The 15067-nt window shown below is 38.0% G+C and overlaps 1 non-coding gene across 1 annotated transcript; it reads right to left on the bottom strand.

Annotated features, from left to right (window-relative positions):
- Positions 1 to 5251: 5251 nt before the first annotated feature.
- Positions 5252 to 5358, bottom strand: LOC128294977 (small nucleolar RNA R71). The gene has a single exon (XR_008285284.1). It is a non-coding gene; the product is annotated as a small nucleolar RNA R71 (small nucleolar RNA).
- Positions 5359 to 15067: the final 9709 nt, after the last annotated feature.

Raw genomic sequence — 15067 nt, forward strand, 5'->3', positions numbered from 1 at the left:
GGGTAGTATTTGGCCTAGCACAACCGATTGAGGGAGCGAAAGAAGAAACAATCCGTCAAAGAGAAATCAATTGAGAGAAAGGGAGAGGAAAAAGGGAAAGAATCAACAACAACAAAGAGATAAAAGCCGAAAGAGCTTGAGAAAGGGGAAGGGGAGTATTCAGTCAAAAATACAAGGGAACAAGGAAAAAAACGATTGCTATAGCAGTAAGGGAGAAGAGAAATTGATCAGTAGGGCACTAAACTGATGAGCAAAACCAAAATAAACCTAAAATGAAAGGTACCCGAGTGATCCCTTAGCAAAATTTGGCCACCAAGAAGTGAAGTGAACAAAAACTGTCCTATCAACCAAAAAAGAATGAAAAATACTAACTAAAGCTGAACCTGAGAAGCAGGAGTTCTAATTCGGCACACACTCTTCCACTTCCTTCAAATTCTCCTAATGTTTCTCCCCAAATCACTTCTAAGATAACTCACCCAGACCCCTACTTATCTACGTCCCTCAACAACCGAAATTCCCTCCAGCAACCTCTTAAAATTTGGCCACAACTCCCCACACTCCTCAAACACTTAAGTTTCGGTCAAACCAAAACAGTTCCACAACATCAGCAGCAAAATAAAACACTCCTTGTATCACCAAGACTCAAACTCCAGACTTCAGACATAGGTAACACGCCACTTATCCCCTAGACCAGCAGGCCTTTCTCTGTCATATTATACTCACATTTATTTAAGAACCTACTAACTAGAGACAAAGCTTATTCAAATTAAAAAAAAAAAACAAAACTTTTTCACAAGCCAAGGCTTGAACTTTGGACCTCTCAGACACTCCTAGAACACTTAACCACTGAAGCAGATACACAGTTGTGTGTATCACAACCATACAAAAGTAAATACTTAGGATTTTGGGGACGTTAAAACTCTACCCCCTAAAAGAAAATTTCGGCCTCGAAACTTACCTAATCAGAACAGATGAGGGTATTATTGTCGCATTGCCTCATCAGGTTCCCATGTGGCCTCTTCAGAGTTGTGGTTACGCCAAAGTACCATAACCAGTGCAATAGACTTCTTCCTTAAAACCTTTGCATCGAGATCCAATATTTGACCCAGCTCCTCCTTAAAAGTCAGATCTAGCTTAACCTCAACCTCCTCAACAATAACATGTGTGGGATCAGAGTGATAGTGCCTCAGCATAGAGATGTGAAATACATTGTGAATTCGGTCTAACTCTGAAGGTAACTCCAACTGATATGCAACCAGCCCCACACATTTCAGTATGTGTTAAGGCCCAATAAACCTAGGGTTCAACTTGCCCTTCCATCCAAACCTTAGTACCTTCTTCCATGGCAAGACTTTGAGAAAAACGAAGCCTCTCACAGAATACTCGATCTTCTTACGCTTTAGATCCGCATATGACTTCTGTTTATCTGATGCCGCCTTTAGTCGATCCTGAATTAGCCAAACTTTCTCCTCGGTATCAGAAACTAGCTCAGGGCCCAGAACATGTCGCTCGCCCAACTCAATCTAGCAGGAGGGTGTGCAGCACCTATGACCATACAATGCCTCATAAGGTGCCATCTGTATGCTAGACTGATAACTATTATTCTATGCAAATTCTGCTAGCGGTAAGTAATCCTCCCAACTGCCTTGGAAATCAATCATACAACTCCTCAACGTGTCCTCCAGTATCTGAATCACCTTCTCTGACTGACCATCTGTCTAAGGATGGAATGCAGTATTGAAGTCCAACCTTGTACCCATAGCTTCGTGCAACTTCTTCAAAAATTGAGATATGAAGCGAGGATCCCTATCAGATATTATGGAAACCGATATCCCATGTAGTCTTACTATCTCAGATACATACAATTTAGCCAGCTTTTGCAACGAGTAATCAGTACGAACAGGTATGAAATGGGCAGATTTGGTCAATCGATCCACGATGATCCATACTGAATCCTTTTTAGTAGGCATTAAGGGAAGCCCACCAACGAAGTCCATAGTCACTCTCTCCCACTTCCAAAGTGGAATCTTAACTGGCTGAAGCAACCCTGAAGGTAACTAATGTTTAGCCTTAACTTGCTGGCTAGTTAGACATTTACCTACAAAGTTGGTAACTTCATGCTTAAGACCCGGCCACCAATACAACTCACGAAGTCACAGTACATCTTACTTCCACCAGGATGCATAGCATAAGGGCTACTATGCGCCTTTCACAGTATAGACTACCTCAAATCAGTATCCTTCAGTACGCAGGCTCTCAAAAAGAAACAGAGAACCCCTTCACTGTTCAGCCCCAAATCCACAGTATCGCCACACTTAACCTGACAAAAACGATGACCCAGTGACTCATCTTCCAACTTTTTACCTTAATCTGCTCAATCCACGATGGTTTAACTTGAAGCTCAGCTAACAAACTACCATCATCAAATAAATTGAGGCACGCAAACATCGCTCTCAGATCAGTCATAGCTCTATGCCTCAGTGCATCAGCCACTACATTAGCTTTCCCAGGATGGCATTTGATCGTATAGTTATAATCTTTTAGTAGCTCAATCCATCTACGCTGCCTAAGATTTAGCTCCTTCTGAGTGAAGAGATATTTGAGTCTCTTTTGATTAGTGTAATGATACACTTCTCACTGTACAGGTAATGCCTCCAAATCTTCAATACGAATACCACCGTAGCCAACTCTAAATCATGCGTCAGATAATTTGCTTCATGAGTCTTAAGCTGATGTGACGCATATGCAACTACTTTACCCTCTTGCATCAACACACATCCCAACCCCACATGTGATGCATCACTATAGACAGTGAACTCTTTCCCAGACTCCGGCTAAATCAAGACAGGGGCCTCAGTCATAACTTTCTTGAGCTTCTCGAAGATCTCTTGATGTGCATCAGTTCAATTAAACAACACCTCCTTACGCAATAACTTAGTTAGAGGTGCTTCAATCAACGAAAAACCCTCAACAAATCACCGATAATACCCTGCCAGTCCTAGAAAATTGCAGATCTCAAATACAATCTTAGGCGGTATCCAATCCAGACCAGCTTCAATTTTTCGGGGATCAACCCTAATCCCTTCAGCAGATACCACATGGCCTAGAAATGTTACCTCTCGTAACCAGAACTCAGACTTATTGAACTTGGCATATGATAAACCGTAATTTATACATATTTCTATCCCATGCTTAGCACATTTTATGGATGATTTTTCCTTAAAATTGGTGAATTCGATGCCCCTAAAGCCTTAATTTCATGTTTTATACTTAGGTGAGCATAGGAGAGTGAAAGGAACGAGAAACGGGCCAAAAACGGAGAAAATGGGCCAATGTATGAAATCAACACGGCCTGGACTTCCTCACAAAGGCAGACCACACGGCCGTGTCCCTTTAGCAAGGTCAAAGCACGATTTACACAGGTAGATCACACACCCGTGAACATTTAACAGCCTTGACCATGGCCTTAAGCAATCACACACGGGCGTGTCCTTGCCGAGCCCAAGTTTAGTACAATTCAGGAAAGGCCAATTTTGAGGGCTCTTAGACATTCCAAAGCCTATTTAAACACCTGGGGAGGCACTTAGACGGGGGGACGCACAGGAGGAAGTAAGGAATTGCTCAAGGAAAGTTGATAGATCCATCTCAGAAGCAGGATTCACCATCAAGACTGAAGATCTCCCCTCAGATTCCCTCAGGAGTTTTGGGTTTTCTTATGTTTTGTTATTTTTATTCTTTTGAGATGTGTTCTTTCATTAGTATGAACTAAAACCCCTAAATACCTAAGGGGAATGAAACCTAAGACGGATCTTGTTATTATTATCTGAATTGTATGATAAAATTTGACTTGTTCTTAATTATTTGTTCTTAATTTTTCTTTTGATATTCCAGGATATTGATTCAAGTTAAACTCTTATTCAGAGGAGGAATAGACCCTGTCTAAGAGTAAATTTTTTCATAATTAAGTGGAGTTGGTTGCGCGCCTAGGGATAAAGTGACAAGATTTTGCCAGATTTGGGTGAAACCTAATAAGCAGATCCATAGATCGAGTTAATGCAACACTAGGGCATTAATTTGAAAGAGATTTCGATTATTCAATATTGGGTTAGACGTTGTTACTCTCTCGAGAGATAATAATATAACTTAGGGATTTCTACGGAACAAGTTGAATGAATAAATCTTCTGATTCAGAGTCAAATAACAAGTGAAGTCTAGGTGGATTTTTCCTTAGGTATTGTCTTAATCAATCGAGTTTTCCAAAAAGTATTTTCCCAAATTTATTTTCTGTGATTTCTTAGTTTAATTAATTAGTTAGATAAACAAAACCCTTTTACTTTTTAGGCTAGATAATAAAAATAAAGTTGATACTAGTACTTTTAGCTCATTTGGGTTCGATAATTCGGTCTTGCTAAAGCTATACTACTGTTTGATAGGTACACTTGCCTTCATCGTGATAATAGTTAGTTTCAAGAATGATTCTTTATAAATATTTAAAACCTGTCACGAATATCATGTATCAAGTTTTTGGTGTCGTTTCCGGGGAGCTAAGATATTAGAAACACTCAATTTTTCTTACTTTAGCCATTTACTTTTACTGCAATTTAAATTTTATTCTAATTTTATTACTAATTCTTCTTTTTCCCTTTTTCTGGCAGGTTTTTATAGTTTATGACTAGAAGAAACCCATCAAGACCATTACTTTTTTACAGTGAGATCGATCGCACAGTTCGTAGAAACCAAAGAGAAATAAGGTGAAGCTTAAGATACATAGAAAACAAGCAAGAGGACGATATTCAAACCACAACCAAGGAGATGGCTGAAAATCAGGAAAACCTGATACCTCTTGCGATTGCTGTTAATCCAGTAGATCAGAATCCTGCTCCACGTACTATGTATGATTATGCTAAACCTAATTTGACAGGAACTGAGTCAAGTATAGTTAGACCTGCTATTGCAGCAAATAATTTTGAACTGAAACCTAACACAATTCAAATGATACAACAGTTTGTTCAGTTTGATGGTTTGCAGGACGAGGATCCCAATGGTCACTCGGTAAATTTTCTAGAATTTTTGTGATACCTTTAAAATTAATGGCGTTTCTAATAACATCATCTGCCTTCAGTTGTTTCCTTTTTCGTTAAGGAAAAAGGCTAAGCAATGGTTGAACTCGTTACCACGAGGGTCAATCACTACTTGGGAACAAATGACCGAAAAGTTTTTATTAAAATATTTTTTACTGGTTAAAATAGCTAAATTACGTAATGATATCTCTTCTTTTATGCAGATGAATTTAGAAACACTCTACGATGCATGGGAGAGATACAGGGACCTTTTGAGAAGGTGCCCTCACCATGGGTTACCGCTTTGGCTACACATTCAAATGTTTCATAATGGCCTGAATCCTTCGACTCGGCAGATGATTGATGCAGCCACTGGAGGAACCATTAATAATAAGACACCTGAAGATGCCTATGAATTTATAGAGGAGATGTCACTAAATAACTATCAGTGGTAAGTTATGAGGACAAAGCCAATGAAAACAGTCAGCGTTTATAACGTCGATTCGGTCACCATGCTCTCTAATTAGGTAGAACTCTTGAATAAGAAAATTAATGGTTTTATTAGTTCTTCACAGGTTCATCCAGTAATGCAGTGCGAAGCAAATGGAGGTGGATCGAGCAATTCAGAATACCCACCTTATGGCCACAACATGGAGAATGAGAAGTTAAATTACATAGGTAATAATCCTCGATCTCAAAACAATCCTTATAGCAATACTTACAATACAGGTTGGAGGAATCACCCAAATTTTTCATGGGGAGACCAAGGATATCAGAAACCACCACCCCCTCTAGGCTTTCAACAACCACCATACCAGCAGGAAAAAAAGCTGAACCCTGAGGAGATAATAACCAAATTCATCTCAGTGTCAGAGACTCGTTTTTAGAATACCAAGACGGCACTCAAAAATCAATAAGCATCAATCCAGGGGCTCGAAACTCAGATTGGACAGCTTGCCAAGTTGATTTCCTAATGACCACAAGGTAGCCTGCCAAGCAACACTAAATCTAACCCAAGGGAGCAACTCAAGCAATTGCCACTTAAGATGAGGAAGGGTTAGTGGCAAAACCAGGGCCAGAACCGAAGGTAAGTAAAGGAAAGAATGAGGTAGGCCAAAATGAACAAAAATTAGTAAGTACAGAATATAAACCTCGTGTGCCATAACCCAATGAGACAAGGAAAGACCATTCAGACGAACAATTTGGTAAATTCCTTAAACTTTTAAAGAAACTATATATTAACCTACCGTTTATTGAAGCACTTTCACAGATGCCGGACACAATCAAATTTTTAAAGGAGCTTCTAGCAAATAAATGAAAGTTACATGAAAGGTCGCATGTGGAGCTAAATGCGGTTTGCTCAACCATTCTTCAGAATAAGCTACCCAACAAACTAAAAGATCCAGGGAGTTTTACGATTCCTTGTTTAATTGGTAGTTTTGGTGTTAATAATGCATTGGCTGATCTAGGGGCTAGTATCAATGTTATGCCTTAGAAATTGTTTAAGCAACTAGGTCTAGGGAAACTCAAACAAACTAGGATGAGCATACAATTAGTATATAAAACTGTCAGATTTCCTAGGGGTATCATTGAAGACATACTCGTTAAAATTGACAAATTTATATTCCCAGTTGATTTTGTTGTTTTAGACATAGAAGAGGACAGTAATGTTCCTTTAATTTTGGGAAGGCCTTTTTTAGCAACTGCTAAAACCATTATTGACGTTGGCACAGGTGAACTTACACTTCGTGTAGGAGATGAAACAATCAACCTTCAAGCTCGCAACCCGAACAACACATCGAAAATTGAAGCTGATTGTACAAATTGTTCTACTAAGTCTGATCATACAGTGCAACCTATTTTGCAGGAAATAAGTTCGAAGGACACACATCAGCCATGTTCAATCAACAACAAAGAATCTACCCATGAAGAACGAAGGTTACGAATCGAGGAGTTAGATGAATGACTGACATTTAAACTGAGAAAACATGATAAACCAAAACTACGCTAGAACGAGCTCAATGTCTCACCAAATCAACTTCAAGTTCGAGACAAAGTACTACTAGATGCAGTAGATCCTCTAATCACCACTTCTGAACCGAATGAAGAAACCCCTCTTACGGTAACTAGCATTTTTCCATACGATACGGTTGAGGTAAACCACCCCAAATTCAGCACGTTCAAGGTAAATAGTACTCGTCTTAAACCTTATGTTGATAAAATTTATAGCACGGATGAGGATTGTAAACTCCTCGATCCACCATGATCACACACTAGAGAGATAAGTCAAGCTTAGACTATAAATAAGCGCTTCTTGGGAGGCAACCCGAGCACTAACAATATTAATTTCTTTAAATTTTAATTTTAACATCTAACATACTAACCGACTCATAAAACGCAGGCTTTCTAAAGCACACACGGCCAGACACACGGGCGTGCGATATGGCCATGTGAAAACAGGGCAAAATTTTCTTCCCCAACACGGGATGCGATAAGTAACCACGGCCGTGCGACATGGCCGTGCACGAAACAGCCAAAATAACACGGGCGTGCAACATGGCCCATTTTGGCCCATCATCGCCCAATACGACCTCGGCCCAAGAAATTGCTCATGGCTGGTCTCCACTATCTCATGCCCAAATTTATTCATACGGACTACCACACGAGCGAACGTATGCTCGCATAACGTCATCATTCACTTATTCTGGCTTTTGCTGATTTACGATTAGGGTAGTGTTTTTACACACATCTTACTTCTATTTGCCGAGAGAAGAGACTACCTGCACCTTTGAACCCTACACTTAAATAATAATCCTTAATTACTCACTTAGTCCAGTATTCAATTGAATACACACAACTACCCCAATCGTTAACCTCACAACAACATACCTTCGATCAAGCCATGAGGGGAGTTTCGTCTACCTTAACGCCAACTAAGGATCATTCCCCCTTCCTTCGAAGAGTCCCTATACACCAACCAAAAATAAGTAAACACTTAATCAACCAACATCAAGATAACACTATACTATTACACTTAGATTAGCCAGTCAACAACCACTGACCTTAATTGAATAACCGAGGCCCTTTCCACCTTATCAGTCAACAGAGAATGATCACCTAAGCCCTCAGTTACAACCTGAAATACAGCCAACCTCCTGTTAACGACTGTTCAAAAGAATAGTTTGGACCAAAACTGAAAGCTAATCTTACCGAAACATAAAATCGAGTACCTGTAATTGCCACCAAAATCGACAGAGAGCAATAAAGGAGGAGTCGACACAGTGTGGTAAAAGAAAGGGTAGTATTCGGCCAAGCACAACCGATTGAGGGAGTAAAAGAAGAAACAATTAGTCAAAGTGAAATCGATTGAGATAAAGGGAGAGGAAAAAGGGAAAGAATCAACAACAACCAAGATCTAAAAGTCGAAAAAGCTTGAGAAAGGGGAAGGGAAGTATTCGGCCAAAAACACAAGGGAACAAGGAAAAAAAATGATTGCTATAGGAGTAAGGGAGAAGAGAAATCGATCAGTAGGGCACTACACTGATGAGCAAAACCGTAATAGACCTAAAATGAAAGGTACCCGAGTGATCCCTTAGTAGAATTAGTGAATAAAAACTGTCCCAGAAACGGAAAAAGAATGAAAAACACTAACTAAAGCCAAACTTGAGAAGTAGGAGCTCTAATTCGGCACACTCTTCCACTCCCTTCAAATTCTCCTAATTTTTCTGCCCAAATCACTCCTAAGATCACTCTCCTAAATCCCCACTTATCCACATCCCTCAACAACAAAAATTCCCTCCAATAACCTCTTAAAATTCAGCCATAACTCCCCACACTCCTCAAACACTCAAGTTTCAATCAAACCACAACACTTCCACAGCATCAGCAGCAAAATAAAACACTCCTTGCATCGCCAGGACTCGAACTCCAGACCTCAGACATAGGTAACACGCCACTTATCCCCTAGACCAGCAAGCCTTTTTCTATCATATTATACTAACATTTATTTAAGAACCTATTGACTAGAGACAGGGCATATTCAAATTAAAAAAAAAAATTTGCACAAGCCAAGGCTTGAACTTGGGACGTCTAAGACACTTCCAGAACACTAAACCACTGTAGCAGATACACCGTTGTGTGTATCACAACTACACAAAAATAAATACTTAGGATTTTGGGGTGTTACACATACCCCGGTGTGGCCAGGCCGTGTGTCTTACATGGCCACTAGACACGCCCGTCTCACAGGCCGTGTGGACATTTGAAACGGGAGCACATGGCAGTGTCCTAGCCCGTGTCCAACCCTGTGTAACTCTCTGACTTGGGTCACAAGGCCAAAACACATGCCCGTATGGCTAGCCCGTGTGCCCTAAAAATGGCCACACACGCCCGTGTGCCAAGTTGTGTGATAGGCCGTGCCAAACCTGTAGGGTATACTGACTTATGCCACATAGCCAAGTCACACACCCATGTGTGAGGCCATGTGAAGCATACTGACTTGATTTCTAAAACCACACCAAGGGACACACGGCCGTATAACATAACCGTATGCCATACACGGCTGAGACACAAGCCCGGCTCTCTGTCCGTGTGGACAAAAATAGGCTATTTACCAAGCCTATTTGCCACCCAATTTTGAATGTACCTACAAAACATCAATTTGCACCATCTCAAAACATAAATAGGCATTTAAAACAGCCAATTCAAATATAAATCATGCATATTCTATACTATATTTCTCAATACACAGAAGTAGTCAAATAGACCAATTCATTTATACCAAAATCTCACAACCTTAAATCATCAATATAGCTACTCAAAAACATGCATTCTTTACTGTGGTTCACAAGCAGCTAACATTACCAATATCAACATTCAACCATTTAACAATTTCCATATCAACCCTATATGCACATAAATGCACATAACCAAATCCACCAGATTAAACCATCACTCATGGCCATATTTACAAACCAAAACATATTTCATTACAAGTCATTATAAATAACCAAAATCACTATCAACCCATAATCAAAATGACTCAAAATACCTATACATGCCAAAGTTCAAAGGTACCAAGTGATAGGTAGATAGTACGATGCGATCTCTGACAATCACCGAATCCAAGCTAGCTTGATAATACTATAAAACACGAGAAAAATAAACAAAGTAAGCTATAAAGCTTAGTAAGCTTGTATAAAATAAACTTAATACAATTTCACAAATATATATCAACAAATTGAATAAAACAACATAAAGTTTAATAACGAACAAACCTTTCTATGCTCATTTACAAATTATTTAATTTCACCCTCATATCTTTGATTCAATGCCAAAATGCTTTATACACATACCTGTACCATTCCGTACAAATATCATACATATTCTCATCTATATTTACCCATTGAACCATTCGAAATAGAATTCGGATACTCAAGGATCTCTCACGATAAGTACCTATACCATGGCCCGTAGCCAAATCAAGGTCACTTATCTCTGAAGTTCTGATATCATGGCTCAAAGCCAAAATCAGCCGGTATGCATGGCCCGAAGCCAAATCCATTTATCTTGCACTCGAAGTGCTATATCATGGCCTGAAGCCAATTTAAAGTATCCCTAATGACATGCCACTAGAATCCTAAACTATTCCTAAGGTTGAATCGGGCTTCCAACTGTTGAATCATCATTTTCAAACTTGTCCGAAGTCACATAGTCATAATTTATGCTATATCAAAGCATATAAAATACATTTGAAATGAAATTATAACATATGAACTTACCTCGGATGATAAAACGACGACTCAAGTTGATTAGTCGATAACTTTATCTTTTCCCCGATCCAAGTTCGTATTTCCCCCTTCTTAATCTAAATATATTTAGAATTAACTTATTTAATCATCTATTCATTCAATTTTGTCCAAAACATACTTTAAAACACATTTACACTTTTGCCCCAGATATTTCACATTTTTCACAATTTAGTCATTATTTTATAAAATCACAATTTAATAAAATTCACAATAGACCCATACTAGCCGATTTACTATTATACCCCTAGCAGCCCATGTTTTTCATTTATTTCACATTTTAACCACTAACTTTACACATTTCACAATTTAATCCCTATTTTGCATTTTCACTAAAAATCACTTACCAAAACTTGTTTAACTATCAACAACTATTCAAAATCTATCATCAAACATCAAAACACTCATGTATCCATCAATGGCATCATTCAAAATCTTTAACAGTTTTGCAAGTTAGTCCCTGGGCTAGTTAGACCTAGTTGCAACAATGTCAAAAATGTAGAAATCATTAAAAATGAGACAAAAATCATACCTTAATTGAAGAGATTAAGGTTGTCGAATGCTGAAGAAAAAAATGGCTTCTTTCTCTCTATGTTTCAATTGAATATGGTGAAAAGATGATGATAAATTAATTTTTTTATTTTAATTTAACTTAAATTAACCAATTTACTAAATTAACCCTTAATACTTTAATAATCACATAAATACCAAGCCACCAACATCAACTAACTCCATATTGGGCTAATTAATACGTAAGGAACTTTACTTTAAGGTTGTATAGCTATAAAACACCTTCAGCTAACAAAACAACACTTTTACACTTTACACGATTTAGTCCTTTTTCTCAAATTGACCATTTAAACGATAAAATTTCTTAACGAAATTTTCACACAATCATCATGCCATGTTATAAACATTAAAATAATTATAATAAAATAAATATTTTTATTTTGGATTTTTGGTTCCGAAACCACTGTTTCGAATTCACCAAAAATGGGTTGTTACAACTCTCCCCCTTAGGGAGTTTCGACCTCGAAAGTCTTACCAGTGAATAGGTTAGATACTGTTTTTTTATAGCTTCCTTGGGCTCCCACATAGCCTCTTCAACACCATGACATTTCCATAAGACTTTTATTAAAGCTATGTGTTTATTTCTCAGTTTTCTTATCTCTCGAGCTAGAATTTTGATCGGTTCTTCGCTGTACGTCATATCGGTTGAATTTCAATCTCAGCCAAAGAAATCACATGTGATGGATCTTCTCTAATTCAATCAGTAATGATAACCGATATGCTACTGGCCCTATTCATTCAATAATTTCATACGGCTTGATGAATCGCAAACTCAATTCGCCTTTGCGACCAAATCGAAGTATTTTCTTCCACGGAGATACTTTTAAGAACACTTTATCACCTATTTGAAATTCAATGTCTTTTCATTTCAAATCCGCATACAATTTGCGCTGATCTAAAGTTACTCTCAAACAATCATGAATTACTTTCACTTTCTCTTCAGTTTCTCTAACCAAATTAACCCTGTGAATCTATTTCTCGCTAAGCTCGGTCCAGTACAATGGAGTTTAGCATTTGTAACCAAATCAACCCTGTGAATCTGTTATTATACACAAATTCAACCAGCGGCAAATATTTCTCCTAATTACGTTCGAACTCTAGAACACAACATCTGAGCATATATTCGAGAATCTGAATTACTCTCTTAGATTGATCGTTGGTCTGCGAATGAAAAGTTGTATTGAAATTCAACTTCGTACCCAAAGCTTCTTGTAATTTCTTCCAAAACCGTGACGTAAACCTCTAATCTCTATCCGAGATAATCGAAATTGGCACCCCGTGCAATCTAACGATCTTAGAAATATACAACTCAACAATTTATCAATAGAAAAATTAGTACGTATAAGAATGAAATGTTCAGATTTCGTCATTCGATCAACGACAACCCAAATTGTAATTTTCTTTTTAGGAGATAGGGGTAATCTCGATACGAAATCCATAGTCACTCTATCCTATTTCCACTTCGGTATCATCACAGGCTGAAGCAAACCTAAAGGCACTTGATGCTCAGCTTTCACTTGCTAACAAATCAAACACTTCGATACAAACTCAGAAATGTCTCGTTTCATACCTAACCACCAATATGACTTCTTCAAATCATTGTACATTTTGGTACTTCTCAAATGAACAGATAAGCAATCACTATGTGCCTCGTACCAAATTTTCTAAATGAACTCTAGATTTTTTGGTACGCAAATTCTATCTCAGAACATCAAACAATCATTGGATTCGATTTGGTACTCTGAACCATTAATCGACTCGCATTACACTCTTTTAGCTTGCAATTCATTATCACATTTCTGAACTTTGCAAATTTGTTGAAGAAAAACCAGTTTAGCCTTTAATTCAGCTAATATCGAACCATCATCAGATAATGTCAACTGTGTATTCATTGCTCTCAAGGCAAACAATGATTTTCTACTCAAGGCGTCTGCGACTACATTCTCTTTTCCTGGGTGATAATCGATCGCTAACTCATAATCTTTCAATAACTCAAGCCATCTCCGTTGTCTCAAATTCAAATCTTTCTGAGTCATAATAAATTTTAAGCTTTTATGATCAGTAAAGATGTGACATTTTTCACCGTACAAATGATGATGCCAAATTTTCTATGCGAAAACTACGGCAGCCAACTCTAAATCATGTGTCAGATAGTTCTTTTCATGCAGCTTCAATTTTCTAGAGGCATAAGCTACAACTTTTCCCTCTTGCATCAGTACACAACCCAAACCGTTCAATAACGCGCCACTGTAAATCACAAATTCTTTTCCTGATTCAGTTGAGCCAACACTGGAGCCTCAGTTAACAACTCTTTCAATTGATCAAAACTTTGATAACATTTCTCGGACCATTCAAACTTTACATCTTTCTATAGTAGTCTGGTCATCGGTGTCGCAACCATTAAGAACCCTTTAACAAAATGTCGGTAATAACTAGCTAATCCCAGAAAGCTTCTGACCTCGGATACATTTCTAGGAGGTTTCCAGTCAATAACTACAGAAATCTTGCTCAGGTCAACTCGAATGCCATCTGCAGAGACAATATGTCCCAAAAATCCTACTTTTCGGAGCCAAAATTCACACTTACTGAATTTAGCATACAGTTGCTTATCTCTCAATGTTTGCAACACAATCCTCAAGTTCTCGGCATGCTCAGACTCATCCTGTGAATAGATCAGGATGTCATCAATGAACACAACAACAAATCTATCTAAATATGGTCTAAATATCTGATTCATCAAATCCATAAAAATAACAGGAGCATTAGTTAATTCGAAAGGCATAACAAGGAATTCATAATGTTCGTACCTCGTTTTGAACGCAGTTTTCAGCACATCTGAGTCTTTAACTCACAACTAATAATAACTAGATCTCAAATCAATATTTGAAAACACTATTGCACCTTTCAACTAATCAAACAAATCGTCTATTCTTGGCAATGAATACTTGTTCTTTATTGTAACCTTGTTGAGATGTCTATAATCAATACAAATTCTCATTGACCTATCTTCCTTTACAAATAAGACTGGAGCACCCCAAGGAAAAAAACTCAGTTGTGCAAAACCTCTATTTGTTAACTCTTGCAACTGAGCATTCAACTCTTTCAACTCTATCGGAGCCATTCTGTACAGAGCTATAGATATCGCTGAAGTGCCCGGTACTAACTCAATAGCAAACTCAACCTCTCTAGCTGGTGGCAACCCAAGCAATACTTCTGGAAATACATCTGGGTATTCACAAACTACAGGCACCAATTCATTCTTCTTTTCAGACACTTTAGTATCTAAAACATATGCTAGGTATGCATTACAACCCTTTCTTACATATCTCTGAGCCAACATCGACGAAATCACTATAGATAATCCACCCAACTCTTCAGATTCAATCCAAAGAATTTCATTATTCTGACATTTTAATTCTATAATCTTTCATCTACAGTTCACAACAGCATCATGTAAAGTCAACCAATCTATACCCAAAATCACATCGAACTTATCAAATGGTAAAAGCATCAAGTTAGCCAGAAATCAGTAACCCTGAGTCATTAAAGGACAATTATTGCATACTTTGTTAACTAGAATATACTTTCCTAAGGGATTTGATACTTTAATTACAAATTTTGTAGACTCAA

The sequence above is a fragment of the Gossypium arboreum genome, chromosome 6, assembly GCF_025698485.1.
Source record: "Gossypium arboreum isolate Shixiya-1 chromosome 6, ASM2569848v2, whole genome shotgun sequence".
In the NCBI taxonomy this organism is placed as follows: Eukaryota; Viridiplantae; Streptophyta; class Magnoliopsida; order Malvales; family Malvaceae; genus Gossypium; species Gossypium arboreum.